This window comes from Sus scrofa, chromosome 13, assembly GCF_054392235.1.
Source record: "Sus scrofa isolate SSC_HxYL_T2T_F1_AM1 chromosome 13, Sscrofa_HxYL_maternal_Yorkshire_Landrace_v2.0, whole genome shotgun sequence".
Classification (NCBI taxonomy): Eukaryota; Metazoa; Chordata; class Mammalia; order Artiodactyla; family Suidae; genus Sus; species Sus scrofa.
In genome coordinates, this window is record NC_139395.1 from 102,698,523 (window position 1) to 102,724,403 (window position 25,881).

Below are 25,881 nucleotides of genomic sequence, written 5' to 3' on the forward strand. Positions count from 1 at the left end.
AGCAATCAGAACAGTGCTTATATACACTTAGTAATATTAGCAGACACTGTGTTTATGTATAAACACAGACCTCACATCTGGTAGCTTACAGGCAAACTTATAGGTAAATACCATGTTTATCCAAAGTTTATGTTTGAATGCTTTAGATGGGAAAAGTATCACCCAGTTTGTCAAGTTTCTAGACTTTCCTTTGTTCACAACTTATTGTTATAGTGTAATTAATTTTAAAAATTTAGTGGGAAACTTGATTGGCCTACACGCCCAAAGGAAGTTAGTTAATGGGAGTCAGAAATCAGTTAAAATACCCAAGACTCAGGATACTATAGCACAGCAAATGCGGTATTGTAATGGCAATTTTAATGACAAGTCTTTAGTAGATTAGCTAAATTCTGTCTGAATTTAAGGAGACAAATCATAGGGCCCCATTGATAACTCTGCTTCTAGCTTCTGGAGTCTTTTACGTTTCAGCTTCAGTATAACTTTTCAGCACTTCTCCCCTGAGCACAGCAATACATTCAGTTTAACTGTGCCGTTTGCCATTTCTGCAACTGGCATCTTTGCTCAAGAACATTCTTTTTACAGAGCTCCAAACTGTCTTTCCCAGTGACCCTGTCAGAAGGACTCTGTCTCCTAAAATCAATAGACTGGATCTGTAGATTTTAAATGTTCCTATTGCTTCCTGCTTTGACAGTGCCCAAGACAGTGGAAAGAACATGAGCTTTCAAGAGAGAGAACAAAGTTAGAATTGTCTCTAATATGTTTGTTGGATGACCTGTAAGGCCTAGTTTCCCCATTGATAATGAACCTAATATTAAAACTGCCTCTCCATTCAGAGTGGTAGTAACCATGGATATCATCTGTGGTCCTAGAAGGAGGTGCTCCTGCATGGTGACCCGGGCAGTTTTGCTGCTGCTTCTCAATCACAGATGAGGTCCATGATCTAGGCACTACAAGGATACGACTCAGCCATTGGATTCATAATGTGAGACTCAGGAGCCTTCATTTTTGAGTTATTCCAATGCTTGTTTTATTCTGATACCAGTGTTGGTTCAAAGTAGAAGACTAACAGACTGAAGGACAATCTGTAGTTCTCAAAAACACCATTTGGAGTTGCATTAAACAAATGCCAGGAATATGACTTCTGATTGATTCCCCTGATGTCTCCCTCAGAGCAGATGTGTCCTGAGGAGGGCCCTGAGTCTGGCCTGAACTACAAATGGCTTTTTAACACATTCCTGTTTTATTGCCTCTTTTTCTGCACTGGGTAACCCTCAGATGAAGTTATCAGTAGAAAATAAGGGAAGTGAGAAGGTCAAGATAGTCTGGCTACTGAGTGTTTGGTCTTTAAGTTCCTGATCTTGAAGTGCTGTACTTCATAGCTTGTCTCAGCTACCTGCATATATCATAAAGTATGGTGACTGGAGTTCCCTGGTGGCCTAGTGGTTAATGACTTGGACTTGGTGTTGTCACTACTGTGGTGTGGGTTCTTTTTATTTATTTATTTATTTATTTATTTGGCCACACCTGTGGCCTGGAAACTTTAGCATGCCACAAGTGTGGCCAAAAAAAAAAAAAAAATGCTATTCTCAAATGATCATGACAGTTGCCATCATTGATTGAAAACTTACATATGCTTTATACTGCAAAATCCTCATCTTAAAAGACTACGTTGAGTCATATGAAAATTGCCAAATATTAGTCATTTCATATGGTTTAACTTAGTAATATGTTCAGACTCTCACCTTAAAAATTTACAAAGAGGTTAAAGAATCTCTGGCAGCCACAGCCTTACTCCAGTATTTAGCACTGAGATCCTGGGGTACAAGCTCCTTAAGGTCATCCACCACCACCCCTCCCCCATGTGTCCAAGCACTGCTCTGTGTCTCCTACTATGATTGCTTACACATTGTACCAGGAAGATTTACAATCCATCTCTCTGCTAGGCTGAGCTCCTTGAGGATGCTCCTTAAGGAGATTTTGTCTGTTTTGCTTATTTTTGTATCTATCTTTGTGCCTAGAGTCTTTGAAAAGTCTTTAAGTTGAAACCTTAAAAAAAAAAAAATGGTGATTGGCATGCGATAAGTTGTGATTAGTTTTCAGCAGTTACTGTCAATGTTATTTTTATTTCTTAGTGGGAGTTTTGATTGTTCATTTCTTTATTCCCTATATATGTAGCACAGAGCTTTGAATATAGCAGGGCCTTACCATATTTGTTAACTAACTAAATAAAAATCTTGTTGGGGTTGGGAATCAAAGAAGTCGCTGGGCATCTGGAGGGCAGAAGATACAACTGGGGAGAAGAAAGGGTCAGAAAGGGGAACAAGTAGAAGGAAAGGCAAATGTCACTGACTTACAGTTTTGGTGCAGAATGTACCTTGACCTTATGTGTTTGGACTCAAAGAAACTGAGAACAAAGGTATTTCATGTTTTGCCATGGTGACCATCAGTGTCACCCTTTATTCAGGTCATTTAGCCATTAGATAGTATTTACTAAATGTCTGTCATTTGTCAGGCCCTGGGCTATGTTCTGGATGTATAAAATGAGCAAAACTGGATAAGATCCTTAACCTTCATGGAACCTACAATTTCCTGGGATAGTTAGATATTAATGAAATAGTAACATGAATAAATATAAAAATATTTGTTTAAGTGCTAGAAGAAATTGCCTGTTATCCTGTAAGAGTGGAAAATAAGAAGATCTAACATGATATAGGATCAGGAATGACTTCCCTCCTTGATTTCTCTCATTCCATTGTTTATTATTATTTTAAATTTTTCTATGGTATGGTGATGATGGGATAGCAGGGCAGTTCTGTCTTCTCTTGGTAAGTTCTGTGGGGATGTACTTGATAGTACTCTTTAGTTTGTGAGGCCATTTATTTAATTTTTTATTTTTTTTATCTTTCAAGGTATTTATTTGGTTTATTTTATTTATTTTTATTATGATTGATTTACAATGTTCTGTCAATTTCTGCTGTACAGCAAAGTGACCCAGTCTCTCTCACACACACATACACACACACATACATTTCTTTTTATCACATTACCCTCCATCATGTTCATCACAAGTGATTAGATATATAGTTCCCTGTGCTATACAGCAGGACGTGAAGCTATTTAGATTCCTTTTTTTTTTTTTTTTTTTTGAGCATTGGAACTTGAGTGGTGTTCTGTAAAAACAAGAAATATATCAGGTTCCTTCTAGGGCTACAGAACGTAAATAGAAAAGTTTTTCAATAATAAAAAGTGATCCTTTCAATTATAATAGCCAAATCAATTACCAATATACAGAAATGACTGTTCTAGTTCATATAGAATGAAATCTGTAGAAGTAATCTGTTGCTATGCTAGCAACATTCCCACCAGCAAGGTATTAGAGATCCAGTTTCTTCTTATTCTCATGACTACTTGGCATTGTCACATTTGACAGGTGTTTTTTGTTTGTTTTTTAAAATTTTTTAGTCATTCTAGTAGGTGTGTGGTGGTATCTTACTGTAGTTTTAATTTACTTTCCCCTAATAATCTATAATATTGACACCTTTTAATATACTTATTACCCACTCATATATCTTGTTTGGTGAAGTGCCTTCTGTCCACTTTAATGGGGAGGGAAGGAAGGTGTCTGTTTTCTTATTATTAAGTTTTGGGAGTTCTTTTACATCTGAACACACACAGGTGTGTCTTCTCCTCCCCAATCTGTGACTCATTTGATGGTGTCCATATTGTTATTTCATTAGGAAATGATTAACAAAGAGAGGAATGCTTGATTCAGGACATTAAACTTTAAAGAGAAGAAGAACACTGGAATTAGGAGATTCATAGAATAGTACCACTTTTCTCAAAGACAGTTTTATAGACTTAGATAATAAAAATAATATGATAGTTTTTATTTACCCTCTGGTACAATTGATATTCATTCCAGTCTTACTCATTGGCCACGTAGGGACTTGATTCTTTGGGACTGATCTGCATGATGCTGATAGGGAGCCTCTGATCAAATGATCTACAGTTAGTCCATTGAAGCATTTGCTTTTGCCATCCATTCTCTTATAGGAATCAAGGAGTCCTGAAAGAATAAAACACAAGATGCAACAAGGTGAAATTTTGTGGGTAGATGCTGTTTACACTAGCAGTCTTCAACTTAGCTCAGGGTTTTCTTCTCAGATATACATTATGTAATATAGTACTAGAAATTTCTCATTTTGTGTTCTTAAAAACAAAACAATGACAACAACAACAAGCTCTCTGTTGGTACTTTCATCAGTAGTTTGGCAAAGAAAATAAAACAAGTGTGTAAATTTTTTATTTGTTGGTGCTCTGTTACCTTTGAACTAAAATGAGATTTTGCAATTATTTTAGATTTTTAATTTTTTATTTCCCTAAGCCTTGAACAAAGGCACTGGGAATTTAATTGCAACATGAGAGATTTAAGTCAAAGGGAAGAGAGGCTGAGAGAAAGGATATATCTATTATTGATCACTTACTTTATATTAACACTGAGGTAAATGCTTTTTAATATCTTACTTTATATAGCTCAATGAAGGTTGAGCTTGAAAATAATCCTGAAAATGCAAATTCATTCATCATTTTATTTAGAAATCATTTATTGAGCATCAAGTTTGTGTACAAAACATATACCAGAAGATAAAGGGGAGTTAAAAAGATCTGTAAATATGCATCTTCTTTCTGTTAATAGGCTAATCACCTTGGATCATCTTCTTTGAAAGAGAATGAATAGATGATTAGATTATATCCCAAGTCACTCCTAATTCTATAATTCAGTGTAAGTCTTGTTCCACCTCAAATAGAGGAATCAATAAATAACCACAATAAAGAGCTGTTAAGTGTGTGGCTTTCAAGTATATCCTTGTAAAAGGAACACTTTGCAACACTATCTTCAGGAATGCTCTCATATGGCCCTTTTGTCCAGCACTCATAAAGCATTTGTTGACTTAAATTCTTCATGTCTAAAATATTGCTAGACAGAACTGGAGGATTTGACAAGATGCATCTCCTGCTCTCAAGGAATCCACAGTCTAAAGAAAAGTAGATAGGCAAACACTATTTACGACACAACTGGATAGCTCTTAAATTAGAGCCTTGTAAGCAAGAAGAAAAAGATTCTAACTCCACTTTAGGAGTCAGGGAGGGTCTTGCTGCAGGAGAATCCAGTGAATTGAGAAATTCACCAGGCGAATCATAAGGTAAATACATGGAAGCACAGCCAAGAAAGAGCAAACAACGTGTAATTACAAGTAAATGCTGGCTTCTCTGATTGCTGTGGCTAGGACTTCCAAAACTATGTTGAAGAGTAGTGGTGAGAGCGGACATCCTTGTCTTGTTCCTGATCTCAGCAGGAATTCTTTTAGCTTTTCCCCATTGAGAATGATGTTAGCTCTGGGTTTGTCATATATGGCCTTTATTATGTTGAGGTAAGTTCCTGCTATGTCCACTTTCTGAAGGGTTTTTATTAGAAATTGGTGTTGGATTTTGTCAAAGGCTTTTTTGGTGTCTATTGAGAGGATCATATGGTTTTTATTCTTCAGTCTGTTAATGTGGTGTATCACACTGATTGATTTGCAGATATTGAAGAACCCTTGCATCCCTGGGATAAATCCCACTTGATCATGATGTAAAATCCTTTTAATGTATTGTTGGATGCAGTTTGCTAGTATTTTGTTGAGGATTTTTGCATCAACGTTCATCAGTGAAATTGACCTGTAATTGTCTTTTTTGTGGTATCTTTGTCTGGTTTTGGTATCAGGGTGATAGTGGCCTCAGAGAATGAGTTTGGGAGTATCCCTTCCTCTGTCATTTTTTGAAATAATTTCAGAAGGATATTTATTAGCTCTCCTCGAAATGTTTGATAGCATTGGCCTGTGAAGCCACTTGGTCCTGGACTTTTGTTCGTTGGAAGTTGTTAAATCACAGTTTCAATTTCAGTTCCTAGCCACAGCAATCAGAGAAGTAAAAGAAATAAAAGGAATCCAAATAGGAAAGGAAGAAATAAAACTATCACTATTTGCAGATTACATGATATTATACTTAGAGAATCCTAAAGACTCTACCAGAAAACTATTAGAGCTCGTCAATGAATTTGGCAAAGTCGCAGGATACAAAATTAATACACAGAAATTGATGTCATTTCTACATACTAACAATGAAAGATCAGAAAAAGAAATTAGGGAAGCAATCCCATTTACCATCACATCCAAAAGAATAAAATACCTAGGAGTAAACCTACCTAAAGAGACAAAAGACCTGTACTCTTAAAACTATAAGACACTGATGAAAGAAATCAAAGATGACACTAAATAGATGGAAAGACATACCATGCTCTTGTATTGGAAGAGTCAATATTATCAAAATGACTACATTACCCAAGGCAATCTACAGATTCAATGCAATCCCTATCAAATTACCAAGGACATTTTTCACAGAACTCGAACAAATTATTTTAAAGTTTGTTGGAAGCACAAAATACCCAGAATAGCCAAACCTATCCTGAGAAAGCAAAATGGAAGAAAAATGGAGCTGGAGGAATGAGGCTCCCGGACTTCAGATTATACTACAAAGAAACAGTCATCAAAACTGTATGGTACTGGCACAAAGACAGAAATATAGATCAGCGGAACAGGATAGAAAGCCCAGAATTAAACCCATGCACCTACAACCAACTAATCTATGGCAAAGGATGCAAGAATATACAATGCAGAAAAGACATCCTGTTCAATAAGTGGTGCTGGGAAAACTGGACAGCCACATGTACAAGAATGAAATTAGAACACTCTCTAACACCATACACAAAAATAAACTCAAAATGGATTAAAGACCTAGATATAAGACCAGATACCATAAAACTCTTAGAGGAAAACATAGACCAAACACTCTCCTACATAAATGACAGCAACATCTTCTCAGATCCACCTCTTAGAGTAATGACAGTAAAAACAAAAATAAACAAATGGGACCTAATTAAACTTAAAAGTTTCTGCATAGTAAAGGAAACCCTAAACAAAATGAAAAGACAACCCACAGAATGGGAGAAAATCTTTGCAAATGAAGTGACTGACAAAGGATTAATCTCCAAAATTTATAAACACCTTCTGTAGCTCAATACCAAAAAAACAAACAACCACATCAAAAAATGGGTAGAAGATCTAAACAGACAATTCTCCAAAGAAGACGGATGTTTTACAGATGGCCAAAAAACACATGAAAAGATGTTCAACATCACTCATTATTAGAGAAATGCAAATCAAAACGACTCTGAGGTACCACCTTACACTGGCCAAAATGGCCATCATCCAAAAGTCTACAAACAATAAATGCTGGAGAGGGTATGGAGAAAAAGGAACCCCATTACACTGTTGGTGGGATTGTAAATTGGTGCAACCACTGTGGGAAACCGTATGGAGATTCCTCATAAAACTAAAAATAGGACTACAATTTGATCCAGCAATCCCACTCCTGGGCATCTATCCAGAGAAAACCGTGACTCACAAAGACACATGTAGTCCATTGTTCATTGCAGCACTATTTTCAACAGCCAAGACATGGAAACAACCTAAATGTCCATCGACAGAAGAGTGGATCAAGAAGATGTGGTACATATACACAGTGGAATATTACTCAGCCATGAAAATGAAAGAAATACCAGCATTTTTAGCAACATTAATGGACCTAGAAATTATCATGCTGAGTGAAGTCAGTCAGACAGTGAGACACCAACATCAAATGCTTTTCACTGACATGTGGAATCTGAAAAAAGGAATCTGACTCACAGACTTTGAAAAACTTATGGTTTCCAAAGGAGACAGTTTGGGGAGTGGAGGGATGCGCTGGGGTTGTGGGATGGAAATCCTATAAAATTAGATTGTGATGATCATTGTTCAACTACATATGTAATCAATTCATTGAGTAATAAAAAAATTAAAACAAAAAATAAGTAAATATTTACTTCTAAAAAAAAATACAAGTAAATGCTGGCTTGTTCTAAGTCAGCTGGCAGGGCTAGGGACACAGCTTGGATGTGAAAGATTAGCAGGAAATAAATCTGGAAGAGAAAGATAGGATACTAATAATGGGGGTCTTGACTTTACTAGTCTTTAGATTGGAGCCTCTTAAACTTCAATGTGCACACAATAACTTTGGATACTTTATTAAAATGCAGATTTTTTTTTTGGCTGAACCCATGGCATATGGAATTTCCTGGGCCAGCTATCAAACCCAAGCCATAGCAGTGACAATTGGAGATCTTTCACCTGCTGAGCCACCAGGGAACTTCTAAAATGCAGACTTTGATTCAGTGGTTCTGGAATAGGGCCTGAAACTTAGCCTTTCTGAGAGGCTCCAAGCCATTCTTTTGGCCCCCAAACTCCAATTTGAGCAGCAAAGAGATAGGTATGTGTTAAAGATTCTGAAATGACTTAGAGACTCAATAGATTGGTACTTTAGAAAGAGCTCTGGACATAGAGTATAATGCAAATATATTGGATGGTTGTTATTGAGATGCTTTATTCTAATGAAAACTTATCAGTCTCTGCATGAACAAATTTAGCAGCAGTAGAAAGGACAGCTGGAAATAAGTTTTATCAAAGACCAACTATTTCAAAAAAAAGATTTGCTGCTTACTGGTATAACATGATTTAAGCAATAAGAAGATTGTTTCTAATATTTTTGCCATCTTTAATGACATAGTTAAGCATAGACATAAAATTAGTCTTTTATCCTATTTTGACTTTCTTTCTCTCACTTTTCCTTTTAATAGTTAACCAAGCAACATTGAAATAGTATTATGATGAATATTCATTAAAAAAAAGGTGAACCAGCTCCTGCTCTCAGGGACCACACAATCAGAAGGGGAGAATGTTATTCTTACAAGGATAAAATAAGAAATATAGTATTACAAAATACTGCAATATCAACCCCATCAAAATTATCATATTTTAGAAATGAGCATTCTCAGGAATACCTTATCAGCTCTGACACATGTAATAATTATAAATCAGAAGCACATTACCTGAAAAAAGCATCAAACATAAAACTCTTTGACAAATATATATGGTTAGGAGTCCTATTGTTTTGGCTATCCATTCACATCTGCTTATCTCAGTGATATTCATCCCCCTGGAAATGAAGGAAAATTTCTTAAGACACCAGCTAAATCAGTGGTTATGTACAACTGGCTGAATATTAGAGTCATCCAGGGAATTTAAAAAACTAACAATGGTCAATGCTACATCCTCCGAGATTCTGATTCAGTTGATTTGGAATGGAGTGACAACTCTGTCATTTTTAAAAAATGCTTCTTATTGAAGTATAGTGTATGCATTTAGAAGAGTGCATGTATGACACAGTGATAAATTTACATGAACTGAAAATGCTAATCAATACACATGTCAAAAACAGGATGTTGTAAGTCCTCATCATAGCAGACAAGATTGAGAACCACTGGTATGGATGATGACCATATAAATCTGTGAAATTTTGAAAAAAGGAGACGTCCTTTGAGAATGAGATGGAAGAATAGACAGAAAATTTTTGTTCCTTCCATGGAAGATGTGACATCTAAGAATGGGCTTGAAATATGGCAGAATTTATAGAGATGTGGATTTTAGGGAAATTTATTGAGACGTGAATGAAGGGAGATTGGCAAGAAATGAATGTGATTTTAGAAAATATGGAATAGTTCAATTTGGTTGCACAAGAGAATGTTTGAGGTGAAGTAGATCAAAAATAGGGTGGAAAGTTGACTATAAGTAATGCTAAATTAATATGACAGAGAACATCACACATGACATAGAATTAAATTGTTTCATTTATGGGAAAAAGGTAAACTGCATGCTAGCATATTTATGATTTAGGCATTTGTGTTTGTCTATATTTAATAAGAAAAGTATAATTAATATAAAGTATACATATGATCTGACACACACTTGATAATATTTTATGTAGTTTTAAATTTTCATTCATTTCCTCATTCTGAGTAATTTACATCAAGGAATTTTTAAAAAATTAAAAAGCTATTAATTTTAACTTTCTATTTTGAAAAAGATCCTCCAATCCTTATATTACGTGTAGCATTTTTTGATCTTCGTAGCATAAGAAAGCAGTGAAAATCATTATTGTGAGCAAAGACAATCTTTTATTTCAGGTGTATGTGTACTCTGAATATAAAATTCATCATAATATAAATAATTAGCCTTGTCACTTAAAAATGATAATTATCTCATTTACATGTCTACGACTTTTTAAAATGCACCCATACTATAATAAATTACATTCTAGATCATATCAGTATCTCTTCAAGAAAATGGAGTTAAATCTTGTAGTAACCAGAAGCTTAATTTTCATTAGGCCAGCTATTTGATAATTAGTCATGCACCATAAATCAAATCTCCAAGTCTTCTTCTGGTTTCTTAATTGAAAATTATTGTTTCTTAGCTCTCTGGTTGAAAGTGCAGCAAGTGTGAGTGTGATCGATGTGGAATCCAGCACAAACAGTTTGAGACAGTCAGAACTTGATAGATCATTGCCCTGAAGGGGCTTGCAATGGCGAGTAGGCAGAAATCTCCAAATTAAAGATTTACTCTTAAAACTACAAGTGCAAAGAAGGCCCTGGTATATCACATCCATCTCTACATTTTGGCCACCTTACTCTTTTCTTTTTTTCCTTTCCCTTCCTTAAAAAAAAAAAAAAATCAGTTAGAATCTACCCATTTGCACCAGTGACTATGAAGACAATATAAGATTATTGAAAAATCTAACTTTGTTTGGCATACAAACATGAAAATCTTCCTCATTAATGTCATGAACAAATATTGAATTTGTTGGTATTTTAAAGTAATTTGAAAACATTGACTAAAAACACTCTACTCATCTGACAGCTAATCGGAAAGAACAGATGGCTACCCAAGTATTGCCCCCAGTCATGAAATCATTTCAAATATGATACTGTTGAGGCTAAATAAAAGACTTTGCAAGTAATAAGGAAAATATTGCTTCATTGAATGGCTGCAGCTTGTTGCCATTTTTCTTCTGACAATCTGGGAGGATTTGCAGGGAACTTTGGTCATGTTTGCAGTTCTTTAGCTAAGAACAGCCACAGGGTGCTCCAGCATTCATTTCTTGTTTCCTAGTGGCCTGGCAGCCAGGACCTGATGAGGTCCACAGCGGGGAGCGCTGTGAAATGTGCCATAAATTTCAATGTGTGAAGTCAAAAGAGCTAAAAAAAAAAAAAAAAAAAAAAAATCTGGGCATAAGAACCCGAGTTGGAGTTTGAAAATTACCTGGGCAAATGTACCCTGAAATAAATATAGCATTTTACCAATTCTATGTATAAAGTGAAGTAGGTGGTTAAAAGTGGGGTGCCTTGCCAATAGTGCAAAAAGACTAACGTCGGTATTATTTACTCTAGCATAATCACACCATTGTTAGATTTTAGTTACATCCAAACTTCTAGATGGCACATTGAAATGATTTTGGTTGGTTTTGCAAAAGGAATTTAAATAAAGCTTTTTGATAAATTATGGTTCAGACTGAAATAAGATTTAGCTAGAAAGCCTGTGGAGATATGATACCTAGCCATGAATTATATCTTAGACTTCAAGGAATCTTATCACCCTTCAAAGAAAATCCAAAAATAATAACATACATATATTTTACTGTCTTTAAAGCTTTGAACAAGTTGTTAAACCTCTTTAAACTAGGCTATCTTATTTATAATATAATGAAATTGTAGTCATTGAACTCCAATATTTTTTCCTATTCTAACATTGTGGAAAATTGGTATATGAGGCTAAATTTCTCATTCTTGATTGTATTGGATTGTGGCCTGGAGGAATAATTAAAATCCATGCTCATTTGCATAAGGTGTCTATTTGTGGCTATATGTTAAGGTATGTGCAGATAGAGTCACAAAGTAGCTATATGCAGGCCCAATTCTGTCAGTTGGTATATTTTGTTTGATCAACAGCGTGTGTTAAAAAATCTTGATAATTGCCCTTATTTCAAAATCCAGAAATGTCACTTAGAAATTTGATTTCTGACTTTTTCTACAAAAGAGAAAAATAAAGAAAACTGTCTTTTTGCAAAAATGCAGTCACCTAGTGCTGAATAGCTGTTTCTTTCTCCATAGATTATAATCTCCCCAATCCTAGTTTTCTTGTCTATGCTGAGCCTGGGTGTCTGTTACCATTAATCAGTGTTCTTGCCCTGTATATACTATGTTCTATGTATTTTCTTCACTTATGCATATTTTATATTGTGGTGGCCATGGCCAGGCCATGTGCAATGAAATCTCTAGTAGGCCTGGAAATAATACAGAGTATATTATGCAGAATGTAAGTTAAGCACATTAATTAACTTGCTTCTCTTCAGGCCACTCAAAACAAACAAACAAACAAACACAAAGCCTGAGGTTGTAGAATTTGCTTATCCGCCTGGCTCCTCACTCTGTAAGTGCTATCAAGCCTGTTGAAATTTGGATAAAACTTTGAGGATACAGGAAGGCAATGGGATCACATCTACTGAATTATATCTTTAATGATTGTCCTTTGTACTCCTTGATTACTGGATCAGTAGTAAACTGAAATGAAAACAACTACAATGGTGTTTTAGTTATCGTTCATGCCAATCTTTGAACCTGTATCAGCCATCATAGGCTGGTCTGACTCACCTAGTTGTCTCATGTGTTCTAGGTACTATCGGGAATTTTTCTCTTGCTCTATTAAAGTTAATCATTTTCTCTAGATTTCCATGCTTCTTTCTTAAAAATCTTTTACAATGTTAGTAGTCCGAGGAGAGGCATTTCTCTTGTGCCAAGTTTCTCATGAGCATTGGCCACAAAAGTTGACCTCACCAGGCCAATCAGATTCATTCTTTTAAGAAATGGCATTGAGACATGGAGACTAAGCCATTTAGCTCTGAGGAACCAAACAAGATAATTCTGTAGATCCAAGGTTAATACTGCCATTTGGGGAGGATATTGATGTAGATTTGAGAAAGCAAAGGTAGAGTCACAGATAAAAGACAGAGATAAGTCACAATGTGACATAGTGGAGCTACAATGCCTTTCCAGCAATTGTGTTCTAGGAGATTTCTTGTGATCAATTTCTTGGTGACTCACTCTTAAGTATGCATAAAGAGCTAAAACCTCCAGACATTTGAGGAAAGACTTAACAACCATGATACAAAGTCAAAACAAACAAAAGTGAACTATAGAAAATTTCTAGAAGAAAATACAGACAGAACTCTCTTTGACAGAAATTTTAGCAATATTTTTTTTGGATCTGTTTCCTAAAGCAAAGAAAATAAAAGCAAAAATAAACAAATGAGACCTAATTAGGTTTAAAAGCTTTTGCACAGCAAAGGAAACTATAGACAAAATGAAAAGACAACCTACTGAATGGGAGAAAATATTTGCTCGTGATATGACCAAGATGTTTCTCATTTGAGCAGTTCAATTCTGTATACACCAGCCACATGTGACTACTGAGCACTTGCAAAAAGCTGAGTGAAACTGAGGAAGTGAATTTTCTATTTTAATTCATTTAAATATATATAGCTATCTCCAGAACCTAGAGAAGTAGGGATTAGAGATGTGGGAGGAGAAATGGGGAGAACTTAAGGAGTGAAATTTTGAGTCAGTGCAAAAAATAGTGCCTAAACCTGTGTGGAACAATTGGAAGAAGAGAAAAAATATATAGATTTTCCACTTTTAGAGGAAGAAAAGGAAAAGATGAAGGCACATGGAGTAAGTTAGCAGATGAATGGGAAAATGAGGGCATTGTCATAACAGTGAAGTATAAGGCATAGATAAGAGGGAGGGAAAGAGGATGGCATTGAGGTTTCAATGTTTGATTCCATTTCTTGTATATACATAAAGACTTTATGAAAAAGATATATAAAAATTATCTGACTAGAGAGGGGGGAAACTGGATGGATGGAAAGAAGGATAAGAGGAGTTTTTACTTGTTTACATTTTCATTCTTTCTTTTGCAGTTTGAGCCCATGTAAATGTATTACTCATTCAACAAAATAAATAAACAAATATATAAAGTACTAGACAGGAAGACTTAGAAATTAGTTTACCAGATAATAATAAATAGAACTGCTTGGAAGTATTGAGGACTCTGCACAAATGTCAGCTTTATAAGACAGAGGAACCATAAGTTTTGTTTCTGTTTGTTTTTTTGTAAATATTTTGTATTTTCCCATGTGTATTATTATGGAATATACTGATTTCTTATGTACAACAGCAAAAGAGTTTTACATGACAAGATATTTTGACAGAGTAATGCAGTTACATAAATTTTATTTAATAAATCTACAGATTTGTTATACATTTGTCATATATATATTTATTTATATATCTAAATCCATAGGTTTATAGCTGTGTGGTCCTTGAGGGACATTGATGGGGGTTAGAATAGGGAGTGAGTCTAACATTAAACTATAAGAAGGTTATGCTTCTTCCGAAATTAGTTTAAAATAGTTCGGACACAACAACTTGACCCTGCTGATAACTAAACATAGTAAGGATCTTCCATTGTGATGCTTTATATAAGTAGACATTGCCTAAACCCCAAGTTTTTGGATAATGATAGTATGCTATCAGAGAACTTTATCTCATTAAAAAAAAATCATTCAGATAAACTCTTAAAAGAAGATTTCCTTCCAGGTTCCTGTCTCCTTTTCACTGGCTGAAAAATTTTATTTCCGTTTTCTGAACCATCCTTTGACTCATGTTTGCTAACCCTAAGGACTCTCGTTCTACAGCTAAATAGCCATGATGGGCTCCCTGATACTTGAACCGGGAATTGGGATCTCACAGCTTCAATAACAAGATGTTAAACGTAGAAAAGGGGAAAATGAATTCTGCTTAAGTTTGTATGTGTTGTACCCCCCATTTTCAACTGAATAAGACCTATTGGTATCACTTTGCCTTCTCCTGGAGGCTTAATTACATCATTCACCTTTTCTTCAACCTTCCAACTTTCTTGGAACTAAAATACACTGTCAGCCCTTTCATATAAGGGTCAAATGCAAGGCTCAATAACAAAGGATATATCTCATATGCAAGAAAAATATAGAAAATCAAGTGCCTTTTGATCTCAATTCTGTATTTATGTGTGAAATCTAGGAGTAACTATATATATGATATCAAAGAGGCTATTACATATTAACACTTTGTTTTAATATTAGATTTTACAGTGATCATTTTCAAGTGTCTTCCACACAAAACCTCTGTACTGAGCAATAAGCATTGCTTATTAATGAAACACATTGCTTAGCCTGTCATGAGGCAGTGATATCCTTCTGTAAATACCCTACACATAGGCTTTTCTCAGCATCTGTAGAAAAATATGTCAAGAAACAAGCAGCAGCAACTGTGTATGATTATCAAGGGCAGATTGCTTGGATGTTCTGGGAGGTCTACCTCATTCAAGGTAGAATTTTCCCCAAACTCAGTGAGAGATCCTCTTCATTTTTGCTCACAACTCCTAGAAGAAATGACATAACCTTTGCCTTTAGAACAAAATAAACACATCCTGTTGAAATAGCAATTCCAGATAACCTATTGTTAGGAAGGTGAGAACATTTTGTCATGAAATATTCGACCTCCAACATACCAGGGTATTAAGTCGAAATGCCTGGTATTTTAAGGACTTGCGTTCTTCAGGAAGCCAGTAGCAGGAGGGGATCACTCCTACTCTAGGCTATTGGCAGAAGGCACTTAAAATGAGATAGGTATGAAAATGAAACCTAACACCAGTGTCTCTTCTGACCATCCTGTATAATCTAATGCCCTTAAACTCTTCCTGCAAAATCCTGCTGCTTTTCTATTGTTTGATATTCTGACCAATTTTGAACCCTTGAACTCTGACAGAGGAGGGACTTGGTGAGGTTGTCATCTGATCCGTGTTCGAAGCCAAAGGAATAGCTTTCTTTCTAATAGCACTTCTCTCTGCTTAACAGTTGGTGGGGGATTAAAATGATCTAGGTAGGACAAGACTGGTGAACGATCTGGGGACATCACTTTTTTTGGGGAGAGCTTGTCTGCATGTCAAGAAAACAAGCAGGGCTTATTCTTTGCTGTCACCCACTAATATTTCACTGCTTATTTCTTCCCTTTTTTGATTTACTCCAAGTCTTGAAGGAGAATGAATTCCTGCTAGGCTCCTGTCCAGCCAGCATCGTGGTTAGACACTGACATTCTGAGTTCCAGCCATATTAATTGCTGGATAAAGGCTATAATCCTTCTCTCTTTGAAGCCCAAGGCTGATTTTTAGGCAACACTTCAAAAGCAGAGCACAACTGAAGAGGCAAATTTCCTACCAGCACTGAATTACCATGATTGACTCAGCTTGCATTAGTCTACATGTGCCTTACATATTTGGCTACCCAACCAAACAATTTGATTTTGATACTAGAGAGCAAAAGAAAATACCTTTTGTTATCTAAAGGGTGATCTATAACTCCACGTGAGGTATATTTCCATGGTTGCTTAAATCGTCTTAGAAATAGAAACACCTAAATCATTCTTTTCTTACTAGAAAACATCATGTTTGAAACTTCTCTTCACTCTTTCTCTTTCATGTTTTGGCATAACATCATATAAACCATCAGTCTGAGTCTATGACGATGAATGACAAAAGCCCGTGTAAATAAGGCATTTCACATATTCTCAAATTATTATGTCTTTTGTAAGATTTTTCAAAATACTTTATGACATCAGCTATTTAAAATTCAACCCAACATATGTAAAGCAATTGTAACTGAGATTTTAAAATAAGGAAGTATGAAGTATAAGTTTTCTGTAAAAGACTAAACAAAAATGACAACTACCGAAACAACGGCACAAAAAATTTAAAAAGTCTCAAATAAAATGGAAATACATGCCCAATATGGAACTTTTTATTGGTGTCTGTATCACTCACAGCTCGTTTTATCTCTGGACCTGTACTATAGGGACTTTCTTACATAGGATTTGCCAAGTATACTTAGTGTGCTATGTTTGAGAAAGATTAACAGTATTTCAGATCAAAGAAGGACCCTGCTGCATGGTCTTATGAGATTGTCATTCACTCCCATTATGGCTCATTTGCACAAGATTTTCATGTAATATGAGCCATTGTTTTGATGGCAGTGATTTGACATAAAGACAGGGCCGAATTGCATCTCTGCGTCCTCGTCAGTCAGGCTGGGGGGTATCTTGGTCCCAAAGAACTTGCCAATCATAAAAGGCAACTGTTACTCCGTTATGGATTGGCCCGCCCCCCCACCGTTCCTTACCCCCACCTCCTTGTTTTTTAAGGTGGAAAATTTCTTGAATGTTCATGGATAGCATAAAAATCAGACAATGCCTACTTGTGCTAGATTAGATACAGTTTAACCAGACAAAGTTTCAGATACCCTATTCAAAAGAGCAAGTTATGAGTCATTTTAGTGAATTGCTAGTTTTTTTCTTAAGCTTTCTGTTATGCTTATTTTGATTTTTAAAATAACTTGAAGTGGTAAAAAGTTATGCCTGAGCTACATTCAAAAGTTTTCTTTAAGCCATATTTATTTATGTTTTTCTAGTGATTTCGTTTCATGGATATGCATGGAATATATATTTACATATACTAGCCAATAACATTCTCTCTCTCTTTCTTACTGCAAGTTAAATTTAAAAGAAAAAGAGATGTTACTGCTGCTTTGATGGTACCTGGTAATATAAACAAAAAAGAAATATTCAGTCAAAGTCTGTATGATTTCAAGTGCAATTTTACTTAACTTCTTTTATTAACTCTATTCACCATATATCACAATATGAAAACACATTTAGATGTAGCAAATATACGACTATGGAAAGAAAACTTTTGAAATGGTTTATTCTAAGTGTTAAATTAAATGTAAGGAATTAAGAATGGAAACAACGTTAAGATAATATAATCTGTTTATTATAATTGGCTAGAGTTTTCTAAGTTAATGAATTTTAAATCTAGAATTTTAATCTTACATAGCATTTACCATTTCTGGCAAGGTGCTGATTTTTATATGTAGCATTTTTCAATGCATTCTATACCAAGATGCATTCACATTTTTAGATTTAAAAATTGATTTTATAAGTTATAACAATATCTTACCTAAATTTTGTGTTAAGAACACAATTGAAAATTATTTGCTTGTTTTTTTTAAACTCAATTTTAAAATTCTTTGCAGCAATCACAATGTCATGGAACAAAAGAAGTGAACTCAAATGATTTCATGATATTTGAGGAAATGTTTAACACTCAGAGAAATCACTATTATATACCCATTTTGAAACATTTTGTAAAGATAACAGTGAATATGAATTTTAATTTTAAAATTATTTTTCTCTACTCAATTCAAAGAAATATTATACTTGTCATATAGTTAAGATAAACTCTTATATTTTAGGATTGTATTAAAAGTTAACCAAAAAGAAGCTAGCATGATCAGTGAAATATTTTTTAAAAATATATTTACTTAGAAAAATAATTAACAGAAATAACTCTAGAAATTTAAAGAGAGTTAAATAATCAGAATATTTCCCAAAAGTTTTTTTCTTTGAAGAATTTCAAACATAGAAAATGTTGGAAACACAATTTAATGAACACTTGAAAACCAGAAGTAACAACTATTAACATTTCTGCCACATTTACTTCTTTTTTTTCTGAACAATTTGAAAATGACACCCCTAGATTTTTGAGCATACATCTTCTAAACACAATATCATTCTTTTTACATAATTACACTATAAAAAATTGAAATATTCATATAAAATCTAGTATCAGAATGTTTAAAATGAATTAAAGCTTCCTTAGAACTAAGGAACAGTTAAAAATACATGTATCCTTAAAGGCAAATGCAGCAGATTTAGTGATCTATTATCCCACAGTTACTTTAAGTTCAAACTTTACACGTTAATACTTCCATTGTAATTTATAAGCAGGTTATGAAAAACAAATACTAAACTATTGGTTGAATGGGGTTTGCTCTATGAAACACTTTCAAAATACATAAACAATAGCGCCCTCTACATTTGGATAGCACATGATGAAAAAGATTTTCCTGGTTGATAAAAGGAGCATTTTAACAATAATCACTGTGGGTTTGGGGACAAATGATGTGATTGTAACACATTACAAAATTACATGGTAATCTCTCATATGAGTTTACAGTATTTTAAACCATCGATTTAGTATAGGAAGTCAAAATCTGGAAACTCAATATTGCACTATTCAGCCAACAAACTGACAGAAATAATAGTCAAGAGGAAGTAGAAAGCTCTCCAGGAAAATATATAAACCTATTTCAAAAATAAACTGAAACATAGTATTTAACAGATTTAAAAAAAAATCAGTTGTGAGTAGTTAAAATCATATTATTTTCCTTTCTTGCTTATATAAATAGGATGTTGGATGTTTTCAAATTTGGAAATGGATTGAAGCTTTTTAAAAAATGCTTTATAGGTTTCAGTATCCAACTATTTCAGGAAATACAGTCTTAGAATTCAGCATTTAATATGTTTATAAGAAATAAAATAAACGTGTTTAAATAAGTTCTTTGGAAAAAAATTTAGGTTTTTGTAAAAGAATTGTTTTTGAAATTATAAAGACATATAAAAATGTAATCAGTCATCTTATGTATAGACCCTTTATCTGTAATTATTTAGCAAAACTATCCCCTAAACAATTAGAATATCAACCTGTAAATACTTCAAAAGAGAAAAATCATGCACATATTTTATATATTTTAAAGAATTATAACAGATTTTTATAGTATAGAGTAAAATTTTTAAATGTGTGCTCGTAATTCCTTTTTCTACCCTTAAACACTTTATTTTCTGACCTAAACTTTAATGTCTCAAAATAGACAACTCAGTTAAAAAATATGCTTTAAAGCAATAGAATCGGTCTAATGAACTGGCATTTGGAGGTTTACTTTTCCCTTTAGTTTTGTTTTTTCAGTACAACTTTTTCACTTTAAAAAAGTGATGCTTATTTTAAAAATAATATTTTCCTTAAATATATTCTTTTACACGCAAGTTTAATACTGCTTCACTGCTTCATTTAAGTTTTGAAAGTAACTTAAATACTAGAGTCTAGAGTTAAAATCTTTTTCAGTAAATTACTTGTAAGCTGTCAGTTGCCAAAGAACAAGTTAATATAGGTAAAAACTGGAAACGTTGTGTTACTCTCATCAATTTAACATAAGAGTTTCAAATGTCCAAGTCACTACATTTAAATAGAAATCAATAACATACAATTAGAAATTAATAATTAACACATATCTCATGTTTTAAAAAGAGTCAGTGACTAAACTAACTGAAATAAATTAAACTCCTGCAGACTGCTTTGCACATTTTAAGTAAGAGCAAACCTGAATAATTATATAGTTTGTGAGAAAAAAAAAAGAATTCTCTCTGAGATGATTCCTTTGCTCATAGTGCCATGAAAAATCCTAAAGCATGCTCTAAATTTATAAAGACAAAATGCCAGTGACTCTGGGGATCATCTTGTTCATTTTAAGAGCAAATTAAAACAGTGAAAGAATGGTGCAAATAATTGTTTCATATGTTCTTTGCTTGTGACTGCTGTAATCATCGGGCCTGATTTACAAATGTAGACTTGAAGGTTTCTCAGCTTCCTGCAGGGTAGAAGACTGTTACTTTGGCACTCACCCTCTCGCCCTTGTAATCACCACTCAAAACTGTGCCCTGGTACTTCCAATTCCCAGTCTCTTGATTGAACACCTCATTCTGTGCTAACAAGGTGTCCAAGGTATTTGAACAGGGGCTTCAGTTGGAAAATTGTTAATGGTTTTGCTCATTAAGAGTTGCTGCACTAGTTTTGGTAATTTGGTAACTGTCTAAATTGTAAGTTGTTTTTTTCCCCCTTCAGCTTAAGAAGGGATGCTAAATTTAAGACAGTTATGGTAATACTGCTTCGAAATTGACAAGCAAAGTTGAGTGCTGTCTGGGTTATAATGCAATAGATTTATAGAATTAAATAAAATTATCTTGAATGCCTAGGTTTACTCCCGAGTTATTTTCAAGACATGATTAAAGAGTAAAGTTGAAGGTAAAAAATTTTCACAGGATGCACCTATGACACAGCTAAGATTTCCTCAAGTTTAAGGGATAAAGAGGAAGCAACAAAAATGATTTCTTTAAAAACATGAGAAACTATAGTATTATCACAGTGTTTCTAAATACTTTGCTAAAATAAAATTGATTAATTCTATTTTTGACACGTCTATTTCTATAAATTTACATCTTAAAAAACATATATAGCCTATTTTATTTTTAAGAAAACAAATAATTTTGATTTACTTTATTTACCATTAGAGTGACTTTTTATGATCATAATTGGAAAGCCCATTTGATTTAAAGAGAGATAATTTTAATAGATATATTTTTCTTTTAAAAAATAATCTTAGATGTGTTCTGAATGCTTGAATTTGGCTTTTCCAAATATGCATAAAAATCCTGGGAACAGTTTTCATGAGTTTAATTTCATATGCCTCTATGAAATGGTCCTGACAATGCTAAATTATTTTACTTTTATAATCCATTTAAAAAATATCTCTATACTTTCTAAAAGATATCTTTCTCAAGAGAAATTAAGGAAAAAGGTCAATATTTATTTATCCTTTGGTTTCGTTTAAAACCTGTGATTTACTTTATCAATTCAGATTTAAAAGGGAAACCATTTCTGAAAAGAATTTTTCTTACACATTCTCTGTTTCTTTCATAATCATGAAAGGCTTTACTAAGTTTGGCAGCAATATCTCCAGGGATTTATTTTAAATTATTTTTAGTGATTTGGATAGTTGCCATTTTATCATAGAGATGAAAAGGTGGGAGATGAGATTCAGCTGAGGATGGAAGTTTCCTATACTGAGCAAAGGGCTATTTTAAAGTGATTTATGTGGCAGTTTTCTTCTGTGTCACCATTATGTCCCTGCTGCCTGAGTGTGACAACGTGGTGCTTGCTAACATTTTGGTAATAATTTATTGGGATGAGATTTTTTTGCCTGGAGTTCAGCCTGCAATCCTTTTAACACTCTGCTAAAAGGCGTAAGTTCTCTACAGGCTTATTTATTTTTCACTCTGGAACTGTGCACTCACACAAAAACCTGCCTACATAAATCTGCAACTTTTCTTTTTGAATTGAAAGTTGAATACAGACCATGACTTGTGCATATAAAAAAATGCAGAAATAATGCCCCCCTACTGCGTAAGTATTTTTGTTTTTCATGAATCAAGCCCAAAGTTATTTAAATTAATTCTAGTCTCATCATGGTAATAGAATATCATTTTTTGGCCTCTTAAAAATACTAATGCCTGAGCGTAATTTTACTAGTTATCTAACCAAGTTCCTCATACATTTTTAAAATTCGGTAACACAAAGGAAAAAAACCTCATGGCTGTAGTTTCAAGTTAACAAGATTTAATTGATCAATATGAAAATATAATTTTTGATGTTTACGAAGCATTGTATTGTCATTATATCTTTGAAAATGTAGAAAAAGAAATTATTATTTTTTTCCCTCAGGTGTTTACACTGAAAGCTGTGCAATTGATTAATCAATCAGAGAATTTCTGAAATCTTATTCTTTGGAACTAAAGGTTATGATTTAGAAATTCTGCTTCACATCTAAGCTGGATGCATTTGCTTTAAAATAAAGGCTCTGATTCCCCTATGTTTGGCCATAAGCATAAGTAGATTAAAAATACAGTTTATCTTGCTAGACCTAATTCTGGTTGTAAGTGAAAAATAAATTAGTGTTTTTTTTTCAATATTGAAACCTTTAATACCTAATTTGATTGTTCTTTCCAGTTGTTTGGCAATGTCAAGAGATTTCAATATGCCCATGAATGTATTAGAATGATTTTTGCTGATATTAGTGGCAAATAGTCAGAGATTGGATTTGTTTTTTTAATTTTGCGGGTAAAGCACTAGATTCCTGCTTGGAAAATACCATTGACTTTCATAGTCATGTATCTGTAATTACGATATGATTAGGCCACAAACTGAAGAGATAAATATTAAATAGTGGAGATTCCAACCTTCTAGAATTACCTTTGGAATTTTCTGCTGATGGTGTGATTGTCTTGACAAAATTAAGAACTGCTACTTCAAAGAATATAAAATTGTTTTACAATGCTTTGGCTAAATCATATCAATGTGTGTAGTCAATTTCGGTAATTGGTTTCTATACCTAGTCTTGGAAATCACTCAAAATTTATCTATATTTCTTATATTGACAAAGTTCTTATGGAATACAGTAAGAGAAACTATTTTTTAGCTAATTATTTTGACTAGATATTTTAGCATTAGTTGCAACTTTAAATTATGTTCAATTTCCTTTTACCATTATAAAACAGGGCTGTCTCCACAAAGGAAAAGCAACAAAGTTTTTTTTGTTTTTTTTTGTTTTGGTTTTGTTTTTCCTTTCTTTCTTTTCTTTGTGTGTGTGTGTGTGTGTGTGTGTGTGTGTGTGGAGGGAAATGTGAGAACCTAACTTTGCATGTGTCTCAGGGCTTAATGTATTGTTTATTTTTAATAATTGCTGAAGTGCATGCTCTGAGTTTGCACTCTAATTTCTATAAGGTAATATATTTATTACTTTAAAGGCTAGTATCACACAGTGAAAAGACAATGAGCACTTAGATGCTTATTATCAGCTTTGTTTATGTTGTTGCAAATAATAAAACAATTATTGCTCAGATATGTTACAAGTCATATTACAGTAAAAAATCTAATGATGTGGCTCACTAATCTATGGAGAAGACAAAAATTTGATTTCAGTATAATAGTATTAAGAATTGCCTTTTAAGTGACTAAAACATGATGCATTTCAGGCTTGTAAACATTTTGTCTAGAGTGAATTTATTCTGGCGCTGGAGAAAGCTGGCTTTATATTGATGTTCAGGGGAATTTGTATTTGCTTGATTTTTATCCATCACTGTTATTCAAATGTAAAAATATAAGTCAATGTTGGAAGGGATGTTAAAAGTCGATTTACAATTGGGCAAGTTGAGAGACATAGTTAAAGTAAACTTGCATCTAATTTTTCTAGACTTGGAATTTTAGACTCAGAGAGACGTTTTTGTTAAATTATTCCAAGGGCTTCATTTTAAAGATAAGGAAGTCAAAGGCCTGAAAATTTCAGGACTTTTCCCAAAGTCCTATAGCCAGTAAGCAGTCCCAGGACTAGAATCTGAGTTCCCTACTTCCCAGGCCAGTGTTTTCCATCTCCCTAACCCATTCAGTCACATCAAAATTAATAACTACTTGAACGGTTGTACTGAATAGAAAAATAGCAGTTGTGCTGCTTTGGAGTCACTGAACTATTGAAGATGACTTGATCCTGCTCACTGTGTATTTGTTACTTGTTAAATCACATTTAAATCATTCTTATCAACTAACTTGTGGTGCAAAGCATAGAAACAGGATCATAAGATGAAGTTTTGCTAAAAGGACAAGCAAATTCCTAAAAGAGATTCCTTGTGCTTTTTTTTTTACTGAAGTTATCCTGAACATGAGAAATATTGCAGGAAGACATTTATATAAGCTCGATGCTGAGCTGGTTTTCATGGTGTTTTTATGCCATTGGAGGTGGTACCCATTTTAAAGAAGAGATCTGAGTGTGCATGTATGGGTATATATGTAATTGGAGTGTGTATGGCATATGAGTAGTCTGAGTTGGAGTTGGGTATGTGATCAGGGATATAGTATTCATCTATCACTTTCTATGCTACTGCCTAGAAACAACCCACATAAGAGTCATGATTTGGGAAGCAGGGAAATAATTCTAGGAAACAAGTGTCTGGGATCAAGCCAATCAATCGGAACTGTAATATGGTGATTATGTAATCATAATCATCAGTATGTAATAAGGTGGTATGGTCTAGGTCTCAGGGGAATAGAGATAAGAAATCTGGATACAATCAGAGACAGTCATGGACTAGTGGAGGTAAATTTTAAGAAAAAATTTGAAGGATATATAAGAGATCATTATACTAAAAAGGGCTATAGAGAAGGTTATCATAATGAGAACTCACCATGCTTTCTAGCCTACTGGAATAGTCTCTGTGTTTTGAATATATAATATGCTTTCTCATCTCTGTGTATTTTCTCATTCTCCTCTTTCTACCTAACATAACCTGTTCTACCTGGAAAACGTCCATTCATTATTCGAAATGACTGGAATGATACCACAGCTCTTTAGCTCTCTTGGAATTTTTCATGCCTCAAACAAAATTAAATGCTTTCTAACATACTACTCCTCACATTGGGTTCTAAATTACAAGAGTAGTAAGTGCTAATTTAGCATTTAGGCTCCTATGACCAGAGAAAATCATGTCCACATTTCGATATCTTTTTTTTCCACAAACAAATACACACACATGCTCATATATATGTGCTATGTACACATTGGATATATTTACATATAGATGAGATTTATTAGTCATGCATTTTAAAATCCAATTTATACAATTTTTAAAGTGTTTTGTTCACTTAATATCACCTTGGAGACATTTGCCCTTATAATTACTTTCCTTTACTTGGGCAACCCTCAAAATCCTCTTTGAATTGAACAGATGTGGGCTCTAGAAAGAAAACTGAATGTGGTGAAGAAGACAGATTAGAGGGAAACTAGTTAAAACAGTATTCTAGGCAAGAGTCAATAAAGAATGATGCCAGAGTTATGAGAGTAGAAAGCAGAAATGGGTAAAGACTGAGTTATGTGGAATGTGTGAGAGAGAGGTGAGGTGAGGTGAGGCTCCTAAATGTGCCCCTGAACTTGACAGTTAGTAAATTGTTAGTGATCTTGATGAAGATCATTTAGGATAAGTAG

The 25,881-nt window shown here is 33.9% G+C and overlaps 2 long non-coding RNA genes across 14 annotated transcripts in view; one reads left to right on the plus strand and one right to left on the minus strand.

The window, feature by feature from the left end:
• LOC146397526 (uncharacterized) overlaps positions 1-20,775 on the minus strand; it is a 55,137-nt gene extending 34,362 nt beyond the window's left edge. The window contains exons 1-2 of the long non-coding RNA XR_014824160.1: positions 20,696-20,775; positions 3,895-4,066 (exon numbers count right to left, since the gene is read on the minus strand). This is a non-coding gene — a long non-coding RNA (uncharacterized LOC146397526). The remainder of the gene's footprint in view (positions 1-3,894; positions 4,067-20,695) is intronic.
• The window catches only part of LOC106505376 (uncharacterized), a 675,862-nt gene that overhangs the window by 157,161 nt on the left and 492,820 nt on the right, over positions 1-25,881 (plus strand). The window lies entirely within an intron of this gene.